The following is a 15,263-nucleotide window of genomic DNA, read 5'->3' on the forward strand; positions in this document are numbered from 1 at the left end:
CTCCAGCCCCCCCGCGACCCTAATGAGGATTAAGCGGTGTATAGATAATGGATGGATGGATAGTACAGTTTATATTGTGTGGTTTATTGTTGGAAAAATGTTGTCATTTACCAGTATGCAGTTACTAACTCCGACCAGCAGAGGGCGCGTTCGCTACACTGTGTGTTCAGGGTCCAAGGGAAGTCTCGTAGAAATATATCCAGAGAATGAGAACACACACGTAGTAGAAAGTCGATGTATGTGTGTGGCGAACTGTGAGGTTAAAAGACACTTTTTGTGCTCTTTGCAGGTAAGCAGGGAGAGCTGAAACTGTGTAATTGTTGTTGTATCTGTTAGTTTATTAACCCGGTTGGAGTTTCGGCGGTATTGTTTATGAGAGTCAGCCAACGTAATGTAACGAAAATGGCCAACTACTGGTTAGCACTGGTGGCTAGCTACCGCGAGCGCGGGGCTAGGAAGTAAACGATGAGCCCGCACCGCTCGGGAGCAATTCATGAATGTAAACTAAACTGATTTGGAGTACTGATGCAAGACATGATTTACTGTTTATATTTTGGTGCAGACGTTCATAATTTTTGTGTTAAAGTGTAGAAATATATCCAGAGAATGAGAACACACACGTAGTAGAAAGTTGATGTATGTGTGTGGCGAACTGTGAGGTGAAAAGACACTTTTTGTGCTCTTTGCAGAACTCAATAAAGACATTAAAAATTAAATGTGTAGTGGAGGACAGCTTCACTCTGTGCCCTGCTACAGTTCCGCCCTCCTCCGACGATTTTTGCGTCACTGGCTCCAAAAATCCAAGATGTCAACCAGGAAGCAGCAAAACCCTGACTTAATTTTCTCAGCGCAGAAACCAACGGGTGACGTCACGGACATCCATCTTTTATACAGTCTATGGTCCAAAGTGCAAAAAGCAGGCTGGGGACCACTGGTCTAGATCATTACTATGGAGACATGTTCCCTCCCATAAAAGGGATAGATGTGGTGTTGCCCATCAATCAAGAGAAGCCCACCTCTTCTTGGCTCATTTAGATGGTTCAGCTAGACACTTATATTAGCAGTCAGGAGAGAGAAGCAAGGAAATGAAATGACAGGTGACGCTGTGTCTGTCCTTTTTCCAGACAGGTACCAGTTCTAGCTGGAGTCATTATATAAAGGCTTCTGAGGATAATGCTGAGAAAGCATTCCCCATCATGAGACATCAAAATAAATATAAGAAAGAGAACTTATCAACCTATTTTATTTGTTGTTACATGAGTGTGGTGATCATCTAGGATATGTTTGCTAAACAAAGCCTGATACATGATGCAGTGACATCAAGCATTGATGTCACCTCGCTCCTTTGGCTCAATATTCATGTTTTATTGGAGGCACTGAAGTTGGTTAAATGTTGCAAGAGACTTTTGATCCAGTCTAAATTTGGTCTAACGGTGTGGTTGATGCTGCTTTTTGTTCACAGTGGAAAGCAACAGAATACATTTGCTCAAGCGCTGTACTTCTGAGGCACTTGTACTATTTAATGCGTCAACTTCACTAGATTTCAAAGGGAAATGTAGAATTTTCTACTCCACCATGACTACACCCCTTTTTTGACATGCGTGTTTTCTTTAGGATTTCATGCAATTTATAATATAACAGACTGTTATAATAAAATACGTAGTTGGATTAAACCAGTGGTTTCCAGCCTCTTAAATGTAGTGGGTACTTTCAGATGATATTAATTTACATAAACTTTCAAATGACCCAATTTCTCTTTTTGGCTTCCACCTCTGTTTGATGAGTTGATGCATGAGGGGTCAGTCTGAAGATGTTTCTATACTCTTTATTTTCTATTATAACATAATAATTATCATCATCATCAACATTAAAAGAATAAATTGACTTTTACCTCTGCGAACTGCAGGTGAAGTCTTGAAGGTTGAATCTGAAGAAGATTGCCAATAAAAGGCAGAGCCCAGGGTCCAGGAGGAAAGTTTTTCGGCACTCTGTTTTTCCAAACGTCAGCCAACAGCAGAAAGACACAGAGAAATATCAAAATACTTCTGCTGTCTATCCACTCCAAGCCGAGAGCACTAAATATTGCCTCCATGTCTTCGCTTGAACTGCGCCACCAGGACAGAGAAAGAGAAAAATAAGAGTACTTCTCGGTGCTTGATAAGGAAGATAACAAGACTATCAAAATAAGAGCATGTGTGTGCATGTGGGCTCTTTGGTGCTGACTAATAATAACCTTTACTCTTGTAAAGAAAACAACAACACATACTCTGTCACAAGTAAGTAGGTACAAAAAGTATTTAAAATGTACAAAATATGTATTTAAAGTACACATAGGTTTCGTATTAATACATGGAATTGGACTGGGTAGCTGGTAACTCAAGCTGCTAGATCAGTACAATGGGGGCTCCTTTCAAAGTTCAACAGCTTCTTTCAATTTTCACGACAAAAACATGATCTATGAAGGATCTGAGTATTTTCTCAACCACTGCTCAAGCTACTCTAGTTGTTATGATTTATATTTACTAGTTATATCACAAGTTGTTTTTATTAAGTCATATGTGTGTTCATACAAAGATAAAATAGACCTCAACTTTGAGGATTGGTAATTTTCTTGGCAACTATTCCAAATAAATAAATAAACAAAACGTGCTATATTGTCTGTGAAGTGATAAAATTTGATACATGATGCATGAAGACCACAAAATTTCAAGGCTTTTAAAATGTATTCAAGTATCCTGTTGTACAAACTTCAGCCTCCACGAACCCTAAATGGAGAAGCAGGTAAAGTACATTCAAGTCATCAACAGCACTGAGAGTCATTGCATTGTCTCACTTGCCCCACCTTAGACTGAAACAACGGTATGAACTTTAACACATAGCAGTCTGCGTGAGAAGCATAAATTAATCTCCGTTTATTGATTTACACACGAATTAAGCTTTTGCATGACGGAACATGTAGGAACATGATCCCCAGTGATTTCTGTTAACAACTAGAACTTTAAATACAGGAGATTGCTTTATTATTGTATACAGGTTCATAAAAAAGGTGTACTAGTTGAAATGATTCCAAATTATGTTTTATTTACACTACAGAAAAAATAAATATATATATCAGATGCAATACAAGATAAACACAGTGGAACACAGTGACTTGTTGTGTGTGGTGGTTTATCTTGGTGTGGCACAGCGATGATAAGCTGGGGGAGCGAGTGGCTCCCAGGTTGAACTCCAGACTGGGCGGCTCTCCAGCAGGTGCTGAGAATGAAAACCTCTGAAGTAGGGAGGTGAAAAACAGGAATAACTCCATCTTGGCCAGAGGTTCCCTGAGACACACCCGCTTACCTTAGAACACATAATACTGCAAGTAAATTTAACTCAGGCAATTCATAGAACATTCGCTTTGATCACATTTATCACTGCAGCTCTGAAAGAAAGTCAAGATACAGCAGAGACACTGATCCATTCCCAGATTACTAACCAAATAATGTAATATATGTTGTGGTAAATGGTAGGATCCAAAAATGTATGTATTTTTCTATACACACAGAAAACATAATATAATCCATTGAAAATACAGACCTCCTGTGGACTCACCACCCGCAGAGGGAGTCATAGGGGTCGGTTGCAGAGAGGACTAGGTGGCGGTCGAGGGTAGTTATTGCTCCTCCCCCTCGAACTGCCACCTTATCATGGTGGGGGAGTTTGTGTGCCCGAATGATCCTAGGAGCTATGTTGTCTGGGGCTTCATGCCCCTGGTAGGGTCACCCATGGCTAACAGGTTGCAGGTGATGGGACAGACAAAGGGCAGTTCAAAAACTTCTATGAGGAGAATACGAACAAGGAGAGAGACGTCATCCGGCATGGCGCAGCCGGGGCCCCACCCTGGAGCCAGGTCTGGGGTTGGGGCCAGTATGCAAGCGCCTGGTGGTCAGGCCTTTGCCCACGGGGCCCGGCCGGGCTCAGCCTGAAAGGTCGACGGGGATCCGCCCTCCTGCGGACCCACCACCCGCAGAGGGAGTCATAGGAGTCGGCTGCAGAGAGGACTGGGCGGCGGTCGGGGGTGGGGGTTGCCTCGACGGCCTGGTCCGCGTACACAGCCTCTGGTTGTTGGGACGTGGAACGTCACCTCCCTGGGAGGGAAGGAGCCTGAGCTTGTGCAGGAGGTTGAGCGATATCGGCTAGATATAGTCGGCCTCACCTCCATGCACAGCCTGGGCTCTGGAACCCAACTCCTAGAGAGAGGCTGGATGCTTCATTTCTCTGGCGTTGCCCACGGGGAGAGACGGCAGGCTGGAGTGGGCCTGCTCATTGCCCCCCAGCTTAGCCGCCACGTGTTGGAGTTCACCCTAGTGAACGTGAGGGTCGCGTCCCTACGCCTTCAGGTTGGGGACAGGTCTCTCACTGTTGTCTCGGCAGCAGTGCAGAGTACCCGGCCTTCTTGGAGTCCCTGGGAGGGGTATTAGATAGTGCCCCGACTGGGGACTCCTTTGTTCTACTGGGGGAATTCAATGCCCACGTGGACAGCGACAGTGAGACTTGGAGAGGGGTGATCGGGAGGAACGGCCTCCCCGATCTGAACCCGAGTGGTGTTCTGTTGTTAGACTTCTGTGCTAGTCACAGTTTGTCCATCACGAAGACCATGTTCGAGCACAAGGGTGTCCACATGTGCACGTGGCACCAGGACACCCTAGGCCGGAGGTCGATGATCGACTTTGTAGTTGGACCGTCAGATCTCCGGCTGCGTGTTTCGGACACACGGGTAAAGAGAGGGGCCGAGCTGTCCACCAATCACCACCTGGTGGTGAGTTGGATCCGCTGGCAGGGGAAGAAGCTGGCCAGACCTGGCAGGTGTAACAGGGGTGAGAAGCCCCAGACACACTGAGTCCTAGGGGGAGCACTCTATATAAATAAATATTCAACGTGAGGCTGGTTTAAAAAAGGATAGCAAAATTTATTAAAAGGCTGGAGTTGTTTAAAAGAATAAAACAATTAAAAATGTTCCTAGTCCGGGACAGGAGAAACAATCCTGGTCAAGCCAGCCAGCAGCCAGCTTGTCCTGCTGTGCGGCTTCCACAGGGGCTCCTCGCTTCCTCCTCCTCCGTCGGTCCTCTTCCCCGACGCTCAGGGGGGATGGGGGCGACCTGCGTAAGGGACAGGCCTGGTGATTGCCAAACCGGTGACTGGTGGAGACACTGTGCTACAGGGGCTGGCTAAGGCAGGGCCACCGCTATCTTGTCGTCACACGTCACAGCAAAAAGATAAAAAAAACTTAAAACCATGCAAGCGGGCCACCGCTATCTCGTAATCACACGTCACAGCAAAAAAAGATAAAAGACTTAAAACCATGCAAGCGGGCCTCTCAGCCACTCCAGCAACCACAATTAAAAGGCACTTAGCTGACGGAGGGGGGGGTTGGCTCACGCTCCCCCTCCACGGCGCTTCCAGTCACCGGCCACTCTTTGCAGTCCCCGCTCCGGTTCAGCCAGACGTCACCGGCCACTCTTCGCTGTCCCCGCTCCGGTTCAGCCAGACGCCTTCCGTGCGCGTTTCCCACACCTGGCCTGCCGTCCACCAACCCAGGAGCCGCTCCCTCTGTCCGCTGCCGTTCCTTCTGCTCGGGACCTGCCACCATCGCATCCCCAACACACACACACCTGTCTCTACTTATCCTAATCCCGGGGGCGGAGTTACAATCAGGCACACACATGCCACCCAGGCACTCACCCTCTCACCTCCACACAAAATCACTCTGTGATACCGGCCTAAGCGTATCGTGAGGGTCTGTTGGGAACGTCTGGTGGAACCCTCTGTCAGCAGGGTCTTCAACTCACACCTCCGGGAGAGCTTCTCCCAGATCCCAAGGGAGGCTGGAGACATGGAGGCTGAGTGGTCCATGTTCTCCTCCTCCATCGTCACTGCAGCCGCTCGTAGTTGTGGTCGTAAGGTCTCTGTTGCCTGTCGCGGCGGCAATCCCGGAACCCGGTGGTGGCAGCCAGAAGTAAGGGATGCCGTCAAGCTGAAGAAGAAGTCTTACCTGTCATTTTTGGCTTGTGGGACTCCTGAGACAGCTGACAGGTACCGGCAGGCCAAGCGTGCAGCAGCTCGAGCGGTCGCAGAGGCAAAAACTCGGGTCTGGGAGGAGTTCGGGGAGGCCATGGAGGAGGACTATCGGTCGGCCTCGAAGAAATTCTGGCAAACCATCCGACGCCTCAGGAGGGGAAAGCAGCTCTCCACCAACATTGTTTACAGTGCAGGTGGGGACCTCCTGACCTCGACTGGGGAGGTCATTGGGCAGTGGAAGGAATACTTCGAGGGTCTCCTCAATCCTGTCGTCATGTCTTCAGAAGAGGAAGCAGAGACTGTGGACTCAGAGGCGGACTCATCCATCACCCGGGCTGAAGTCACGGAGGTGGTTAGAAAGCTCCTCGGTGGCAGAGCTCCGGTCAGGGGTCGGCACCCCACAGGTGGCTCTTTCATACCTCTGCTGCGGCTCCTTGTGGCTTTGGAAAATAAATAATGAGCATTTAATTTGAATTTATTTTATTTTACTTTGTTAGTTTTTAAAATATAATTCTAAATTTGAAGATTATGGTGATCTTGTAACATTAAAATAAAACGTGTTTATTTTTTGTCCCTCATAATATGCGTCACAACTGCAACGCGCAGTGTTGCCAACTTGATGGCTTTCTTGCTAAATCTGGTGACTTTCCAAATCCTCTTGGCAACTTTTTTTGTCAAAAGTGACTTGCGATAAATCTAGCAACTCTTTCTGGTGTTATTGGAGACTTTTCTGGTGTTTTGGAGACTCACACATATCGTTCTGCAGTTACTGTCCTCAGCGAGCAGTGGTGCTGCCGTGAGCTCCTCCCATCCCAAAGCGCTCACAGGTGGTCAGGAGTCTAGTCAGCAGTACCAGCTGCAGTCAGCAGGACAACCATACATCATCTTTACTTTGCTGCATGTGGATAATTTGCCACCTGGCATGCCCTCTTGCCCATAGACGGCGATCCTTTGCAGTCAGGACATTCCCTTGATATGATTTTTGCAAATGAAGGTCATCACCACAGATTTCCTCACAGTATTAGTGATTACACATCCCTGGTGTCTTCAAAGAGTTTCCTGAGAAATTAATCTAAACTGTAAAATTTGACGACAATTTGTGTTTTCACTGGTACTGAGTGTAATGCTGCACTTCCCCCCCCCTAATGGAACAGTTAACTTTTTGAATGAAGGAATAATACATCTGATAATTAGCAAGCCTAAAACTTTAGGACTCTTATCTTCACAGGAACGTGTCAAACATCTGGGTTTTCAATGTAAAGACTTTGAAGTTAACAGAGGAAGCATTTAGATTCTTTTTAAAGCTAAAAGAGAGCAATAACTAATCACATTTTATTCATGAAAATAAAAAGAAGCTGCTGGACTTTGAAAGGAATCATTCTGACAAATAGGATGGTCATGACAAGATTGCTACCATCTATGTGCTTGTATGATGCATATAACTTTCTCTTGACAGCGACTTTCTGGACCAAAGCTGGCCACGAAATAGTGTGTGGACACATCTAAGCCATTTGAAGGCATTAAGGCGAAATGTTCAGATAATAAAACTGATACATGTGTAACTTCAATACACAGAGACTTGTTTTGTGGGTTAAATCAATGACAGTATTCGTACTTTCGTTTTTAAAGCTTTTGAGACCATTTATGTCTTTATATTTTCAACGTCTTCTGTTAGCAGGCCTTGGAGGCTTATCTAAATGTGTTTAAGAGGTTTTGCTTCTGACATAGATTTTGTTTTGTTTCTACATGCTGATAACTGGACAATTGAACTGTTACCTCGAACACACCTTTACTGCAGTTAAAGGTGAAGCTAATGGCCTTCATGACTGTGAATCATTAACAAATGCAAAAGTTCATCAAACTGTTTGTGTCTCAGACTATGATAGTGTCATATAACTTGAAAAAAATACAGCTGTATATACTTAGGAATAACATTTTATTAAAGTAGTGTAGAGCTGTGATTTGTTATCCTGTCTGTTTTTTGTAATCTTTTGTCTGCTTATTGTCTGTAAAGTCCACTTTTTCTTTTTACCTGCTTTTGTGTAATGCATTTACTCTACTGAACTGAGATGCAATATTAAGAAGTAACATTTCCCTTCAATCCATGTGTGGACCCTTAGTACTGAATTTCTGAACCACTAACTGATCTCAACTATAACTACTATATGTCTCGCCCATTCCTTACCAAACCTGAACCTTCGTCCTAAATTCTGGACTTAATGCAGAAACACACTTTGAAGACATCAGTCAGTATCCTCTCGTTCCAAAGCTGTCTTCACTCTCCAGGTGTAAAACTCTGTTAAAAGCTGCTTTGATTATTTTAGGGCAGCAGGGCAAAAGTTGCTTCTGGGCTCCAACTTACTTCTACTTCTGCCAGTTACTGTTCAGTGTCTATGTTCTCATTAGTTCCCATTTCCAGTGCAGCAGGTGATGAAATATATTCATCAGTTTGTGGTTATTTCAGAAAATACAAATTAATAGGAATGCACATCATACAAGCCCAATGCAGGCAAAAAGTCCTAAAAAAATTATTTTGAAATGGATTCCATCTAAAACACGTTTACAAAATCAGCTAACAACGCATTGTGTTGCTCAGCTGGTCTTACACCTTAGTGGTACACAACAACAAATTAGAAATCAGTCAAAGTATAAAAAAAACAATGTGAACCGGGAACTTTCAGTCTGGGTCAGACAAGAGGCTCCACTGCATTGATTTAGCAAATTTAGACAACAGTTAAGTATTATTACAAAATATATGTACACATTTTAAATGCTTGTGTCCAACAAGTCATTTATTTATAAAACAGTATTTGTATAGGTTTGTTTTTCTTGTTTTTATTTTTTTCCCTAAAGTAAAAGTTATTAGCTATCACTGAACAGCACATGCACGCTAATAACCTTGTTTTGAAGGTCCTGACAATATTGATTTTTTATTTTTATTTTTTTTAAATCAAATACTTAGTAGTACTGTTATCTGATTGATCTCTGTTCAGTCCTGATAGCTGCAGTTCAAGCAAAGACATGGAGGCAATATTTGGTGTTCTCGGCTTGGAGTGGATACACAGCAGAAGTATTTTGATATTTTTCTGTGTTTTTCTGCTGTTGGCTGATTTTTGGAAGAACAGGGTGCCAAAAAACTTCCCTCCTGGACCGTGGGCTCTGCCTTTTATTGGTGATCTTCATTGCATCCAACCTTCAAGACTTCATCTGCAGTTCTTAGAGGTACAAATCTATATAATAATAATAATAATAATAATAATAATAATAAAAGAGAAAATAGAAAAAATGGAGTCTGAGGCTTCAAAAACATCATTAAGAGAACCAAGTGTGCATTTTGAAATAAATATTGAAAAAAGAAGTCCTGATTGTGAAAGCAACATCCATCCATCATCTATACACCACTTCATCCTCACTAGGGTCATGGAGGGGGGGCTGGAGCCTGTCCCAGCAGACTCAGGGTGGAGGCAGGGGACACCCTGGACAGGTCACCAGTCTATCACAGGGCTACACTTAGAGACAGACAACCAAGCACACTCACATTCACACAATTTCAGAATCACCAATTAACCTCCACATGTTTTTGGACTGTGTGGGAGGAAGCCAGAGAACCTGGAGAGAACCCACGCTGCACGGGGAGAACATGCAAACTCCACGCAGCAAGATCCTGAGTGTCCTCACCGGGACACAAATCGTGACCCTTTTGCTGCGAGGCAACGGCGCTAACCACCGAGTCACCTTGCAGCTGAAAACAACATTTTAGATATAATAGATTCAGGCAAGCTTATATGGGAAGCAGAGGAAATTACTAACTCATGTCTATGAAGGTGGTAATAGACTTTCAAAACTGTAGACAGCAGGGATGTAAGCAGTATTCATGTCCCTTATGAAAGTAGTATGCAAGAGTACCAATACAGGAAGATAAAAATGCTCAGTTGCACTGCATTGTATTTTAAAAGGTTGTTATATTATCCACTGTGTAAAATCTAAAAGGAAATATATATACTGTATGTCAAATAAGAATAAAAGAGCAGAAAGTATGAATGATGCTAGTAAGATATTTAGGAATGTTTCTCATCAATTTGTAAAACAATTAATGAAAATAATTGAAAAAAATATTGAGATAATACTAATGCCATACTGCAAGCTGTACAAGCTGCCATTATTGGGTTTACTGATGGCTTCAAGACCTAACAGGGAAAATCTCATCTTGATTCTTATTGTGGAGACATCTTATATCCTGATATATTTAGGTAACAATCCTGCAACTGATTCTGACTATGACTGTGACTATCAACTATGGTGGATATTAATAATATATAGTGAAGTCCCCCATTAAGCATTTGAAAAATAAAATGCACCCAGTGGGACCAGTACCCACAATGCTAGAATATGGGGTCAGCCTCCAGGTCCACTGGACAGTGGACAGGAGCAAGCACCCAGGCATGCCACTTCCTGTTGGCATAGACTAGTTGTAGAGATATTTAACATCACCTCACAGGCGAGGAAGGAAATGGAGCTGGTGCGGGAGGTGATGCGATAACAACTAAGTACAGTATAGTTGGGTTCACCTCCACGCACAAAAAATCTGGAGCCAAACTCCTGGAGAGAGGCTGGACTCTCTCCTTCTCTGTAGTTGCCCAGGATAAGAGGCACCGGGCGGATGTGGGGATTCTCATAAGTGTCCACCTGAACGCTGCTTTGTTGGAGTTATCCCTGGAAAATGAGAGGGTCACTTATCTGCAGCTGCTAGCTGCGAGGGAAAATTTTGACTGTTGTTTGTGCTTATTGACCGAACAGCAACTCAGAGTACCGGGCCTTCTTGGAGTCTCTGGGTAGTGTCCTGGAGGGGGTTCCGCCCAGGTACTTCTCTTACTTCTCTTGGAGGACTTTAACACTCACTTGGACAGGACTGGAAGGAATGGCCTACCTGATCTGAATCTGAGTGGTGTTCTGTGATCAGACTTCTGTGCTAATCATGGATTGGCCATAATAAACACCGTGTTTGAGCATATGGTGGTTAATAAATGTACCTGGTACCAGAGTATTTTAGGCCCAAGATTGATGAATGGTGTTGTAGTTGTGTCATCAGATCTTCACTCGGTGAAGTGAGGAGCAGAGTTGTCAACCGATCTGATGGCAGGGAAGGCTGCTGAACTGACCTGGTAAAACCAAATGTGTAGTGAGGTTGGACTGGTGGAGGTCCCTGTCCACAGGGTCTTCAACTCCTACTTCCAGGAGAGTTTCTCCTGCATCCCGGGGGAGGTTGGGAAAGTGGAATCTGAGTGGGCCATGTTCAAAGCCTCTATTGTAGAAGAAAAGCTGGTAGGAGCTGTGGCCAGAAGGTCACTGATGTCTGTCATGGCAACAAACTAAAACCCCACGGGTGTATACCAGCAGTGAAGGAGGCTGTCAGGCTGAAGAAGGAGGCCTTTCAGGCCTGGTTGGCTCAGGGGTCTCCTGAAACAGTAGATAGGTATCAGTCAGCCAAAAGGGCTGCAGCTGTGGCAGTTGCAGAAGCGAAAACTCTGGTATGGGAGGTGTTTGGAGAGGTTATGAAGAAGGACTCTCTGTGGGTCTAGGCCCTGGGCAGAGCACATTGAGGAACTTTTTATCCTGGTTAACATGGCCTCACTGAGGAGGCAGATCCTCAAGACTGGGGGGAATCTATGTACATATCTGTAGTAGAGATTGTAGAGGTACACAAGAAATTTCTCAGTGGCAGGCACCAGGTGTGGATGAGATTCACACCAAGATGCGAAAGCCTCTTGACAGCCGTAGACTGGAATGATGTGTCCTGTTTTTATAAAGGGGGACAGGAGGGTGTGCTCCAGTCATCGGGGTATCACAGTTCTCAGCCTTCCTGAGAAAGTTTATTCCAGAGTGCTGGAAGGGAGGCTCTGACTGTTTATTAAGTTCGGCTGGAAGAGCATTGTGTGTTCTGTTTTGGCCGTGGAACAGTGAACCAGCTCTTTAAATTTCCAGAACTGTTTAAGGATTCGTGGGAGTTCAACCAGTCAGTCCACGTGTAATTTGTGGATTTGGAAAAGGCCTATGGGGTGTCTGTGGGGACAATTTGGTACGGGGTCGTTGTTACGAGCCATTTGTTCCTTGTACAACCATAGTGTGAGAGTTGTGGTCGCATTATCGGCACAAAGTCAAACACGCTTCCTGTGGGTGTTGGATTTGGCCAGGGTTGAGGAACATCTCTAAATTCAGAGATTAAACATGAAACAGTCACCCATATAAGGCTGGTCAGTGTTTTTTTTTTCTAGTTCAAGTTGTCCTCCTCAGATGATAAGTCATCTCAGTGTTGCACCACAACACCAATCTGCTGTCTGTGCTCAGTTTGCAAGGAAATATGGAAACGTTTTCACCCTCCGGCTCTTTGGTGGAAGGCTTGTGATCATCAATGGCTACAAGCTTGTGAAAGAAGCCCTGGTCCAACAAGGAGAAGACTTCATAGATCGTCCCACCATACCATTGTTTAATGAAATGTTGGGGAATAAAGGTGAGGTTTGTTGCATTTTGTTTCAAAAGGTGCTAGTTGGTGTTTTTAATGAGACCAGTAACATAAGTCTCTTATGTCTGAGCTAATGCTGTTTTATGTTTCCAAAAGGCATTGTGCTGTCAAATGGTTATCTGTGGAAGCAGCAGAGGAGATTTGCTCTTCATACACTCAGAAACTTTGGTCTGGGCAGAAAATCTCTGGAGTTGTTCATCCAGGAGGAGTGTCGATATCTCACGGAGGCTTTCGCAGATCACCAAGGTACAAAATATCACACTGTTTTATACTTAAACATTACTTTTCACTGTTTTCTTTTCCTTTTCTTCTTCTTCTTCTAATTATTATTATGTGCAACAAGGTCATCTCATTTTCTGTTTCATTACGACTTTGCAACACAGAAGCATACAACAAGACAACTGTGCAACAAGTTAAAGGCAGCGATATCATAAAGCTGATCAGCCCAACTCTAAGGATTTGGCCTTAAATGTGTTGTGACTGTATTTTTTTTTCTTAAACAAAATTTCTGTATCTTGTCTACATTTTTTTGTTTGTTTGTTTGTTTGTTTTATCTTACAGACAAGCCTTTTAATGTCCAGACACTGATAAACAATGCTGTATCCAACATCATCTGCTGTTTGGTGTTTGGGCAACGATTCGAGTACACTGATGAGCAATACCGCTGTATTCTCAACAACGTCAATGAGATAGTGCACTTGCAGGAAGGTATATTGATCCAGGTGAGCCTCCAGAATCCAATAATCTTGTTACATCAGGATTTATGCAGAACCCAAAGATAAATGTGTACTTTGTGCAACAATGTAAAAACAACAAACAAACAAAAATCTCACCTTTAGCATTCTTTAAGTAAAAACACACAAGTAATCACTCATCCGCAGAAAGACAATTTAACCAGACAGTACAATCATAAATATTTAAATATGAAATCTGTCAAATGACTTAATAATTTTCTTCTGGCTCTGTAGGTTTTCAACACAGCACCCTGGCTGATGAGGTGGCTGCCTTGACCTCATCAGAGAATATTCGCTCTGATGCATAAGAACATCGACTTTGTAAAAGTCAAGATCAAAGAACACAGAGAAACCCTCGACCCCTCATCACCAAGAGACTACATTGACTCCTTCCTCATAGAAATGGGAGATGTGAGTGTTTCAGCGCTTTTATTTTGTATTTGTTAAATTTTTTTTTTTTTTTTGCTTTTCCAAAGTAATGTGTCAATTGTTCTCGTGTCTGTCTCCTGTGTCACTGATAGAAGGAGGACGAAGATGCTGGTTTTGATCTCAACAACTTGAGTTACTGTACTTTTGACCAATGTTCCCTCTAATTTTTCAAGAGTCTGAGCAAGCACACCAACTCCCTGAGCGGCCCCTTGGACCACTGTGAGCAGCATCAGACGTGCGCACTGTGGTCATGCCAGCATTGCATCCATTCAAGTCAAATGATTTATTCACAGAATCAAATTACAGCATTTACATTTCTGTTATAACACTTTACTTTACACTAATTGATTTAGCCCACTTACACAATGAAAATTACAAAAATCTTGTTCATGACCTGTGTAGTATGTTAACGCTGTTGAAAGTATAAATATTTAATTTTAACTATGGCATAACATGAGCTTCCAACCAAACCAAGCCAACTGTAAACTCCCGATTTTGAAAACATACTTAACATTTTTATTATAAAGCTCTGACTTGCATTATGAGCATAAGCCATTGTGTGAAGCTCCTGCCATGCACTGGGTAAGATTGTTCTACTTTGGTCTGGGAGACAGTCAAGTAACTCTTTTTCCACAAAATTCAGGATATGACACACTCATTTGATTTTTACAACTCAAACTAGTGGCAGTGTTCAATGATCAATATCCAAAAAATTGTAAATAAGTGACACTAGATGAGCCCTGGATGGACTGGCGACCTGTCCAGGATGTCCCCTGCCTTCGCCCAAAGTCGGCTGGGATTGGCTCCAGCCCCCCCGTGACCCTGCAAAGGATTAAGCGGTGTAAAGAAAATGAATGAATGAATGAATGACACTAGATGAGCACATTCTCATTGAAGACTTAAATTTCACCTTAATTTTCCCGTCTGTCCTTCTCATGTCTCCAATGGTTGTACACATTGTCCAGGTTGATGGCCTCGTCTGCTTGCAGCTTTGACTTTATGCGCATCAGCTGGTCCAAATGATCCACTTCAAGACGATTTCTGGATGCTGTTTTGATCCGATTCATTAAACTAAATCCCCTTTCACAATCCGCACTGGATGCTTGAAATGTAGCACAAATATCCACAAGCTGTGAGACGTGTTTCAGCTCCTCACATTTTAGTGTTGCAGCCACCATATCTGAAAATGTGCTGATTGACCCTTGTTTCAGTTTTTGCCTCATTATGTACTTGAATTCAGCATATTCACCGTTAATGGTCTCAACAGAATGTGGCTGGTGGAGAATGGCCTCATACTTCTTTGCCAATGTGGCAATGTCTGCTGCTCCATACTCAAAACTGATGTCTGAGCTCAATGCCTCAATGTCCAATGCAGACCACTCCTTTAATTCATCCTCTGGAAAACGAGCATCCAAGTGATCGCAGAGATTACGAATAAAACAAATAATCTCACCGGTATCTCTGCCATCAGCTGACGAGGCCCTCATCGCCTCTTTGACGCGGTCACTCCACTTGATATC

At 43.7% G+C, this 15,263-nt stretch overlaps 1 pseudogene; it reads left to right on the forward strand.

The window, feature by feature from the left end:
- Positions 1 to 15,263, forward strand: part of LOC103359717 (cytochrome P450 2J6-like) — a 54,597-nt pseudogene that overhangs the window by 26,873 nt on the left and 12,461 nt on the right.

The sequence above is a fragment of the Stegastes partitus genome, unplaced genomic scaffold (assembly GCF_000690725.1).
Source record: "Stegastes partitus isolate 25-593 unplaced genomic scaffold, Stegastes_partitus-1.0.2 Scaffold390, whole genome shotgun sequence".
Lineage (NCBI taxonomy): Eukaryota > Metazoa > Chordata > Actinopteri > Pomacentridae > Stegastes > Stegastes partitus.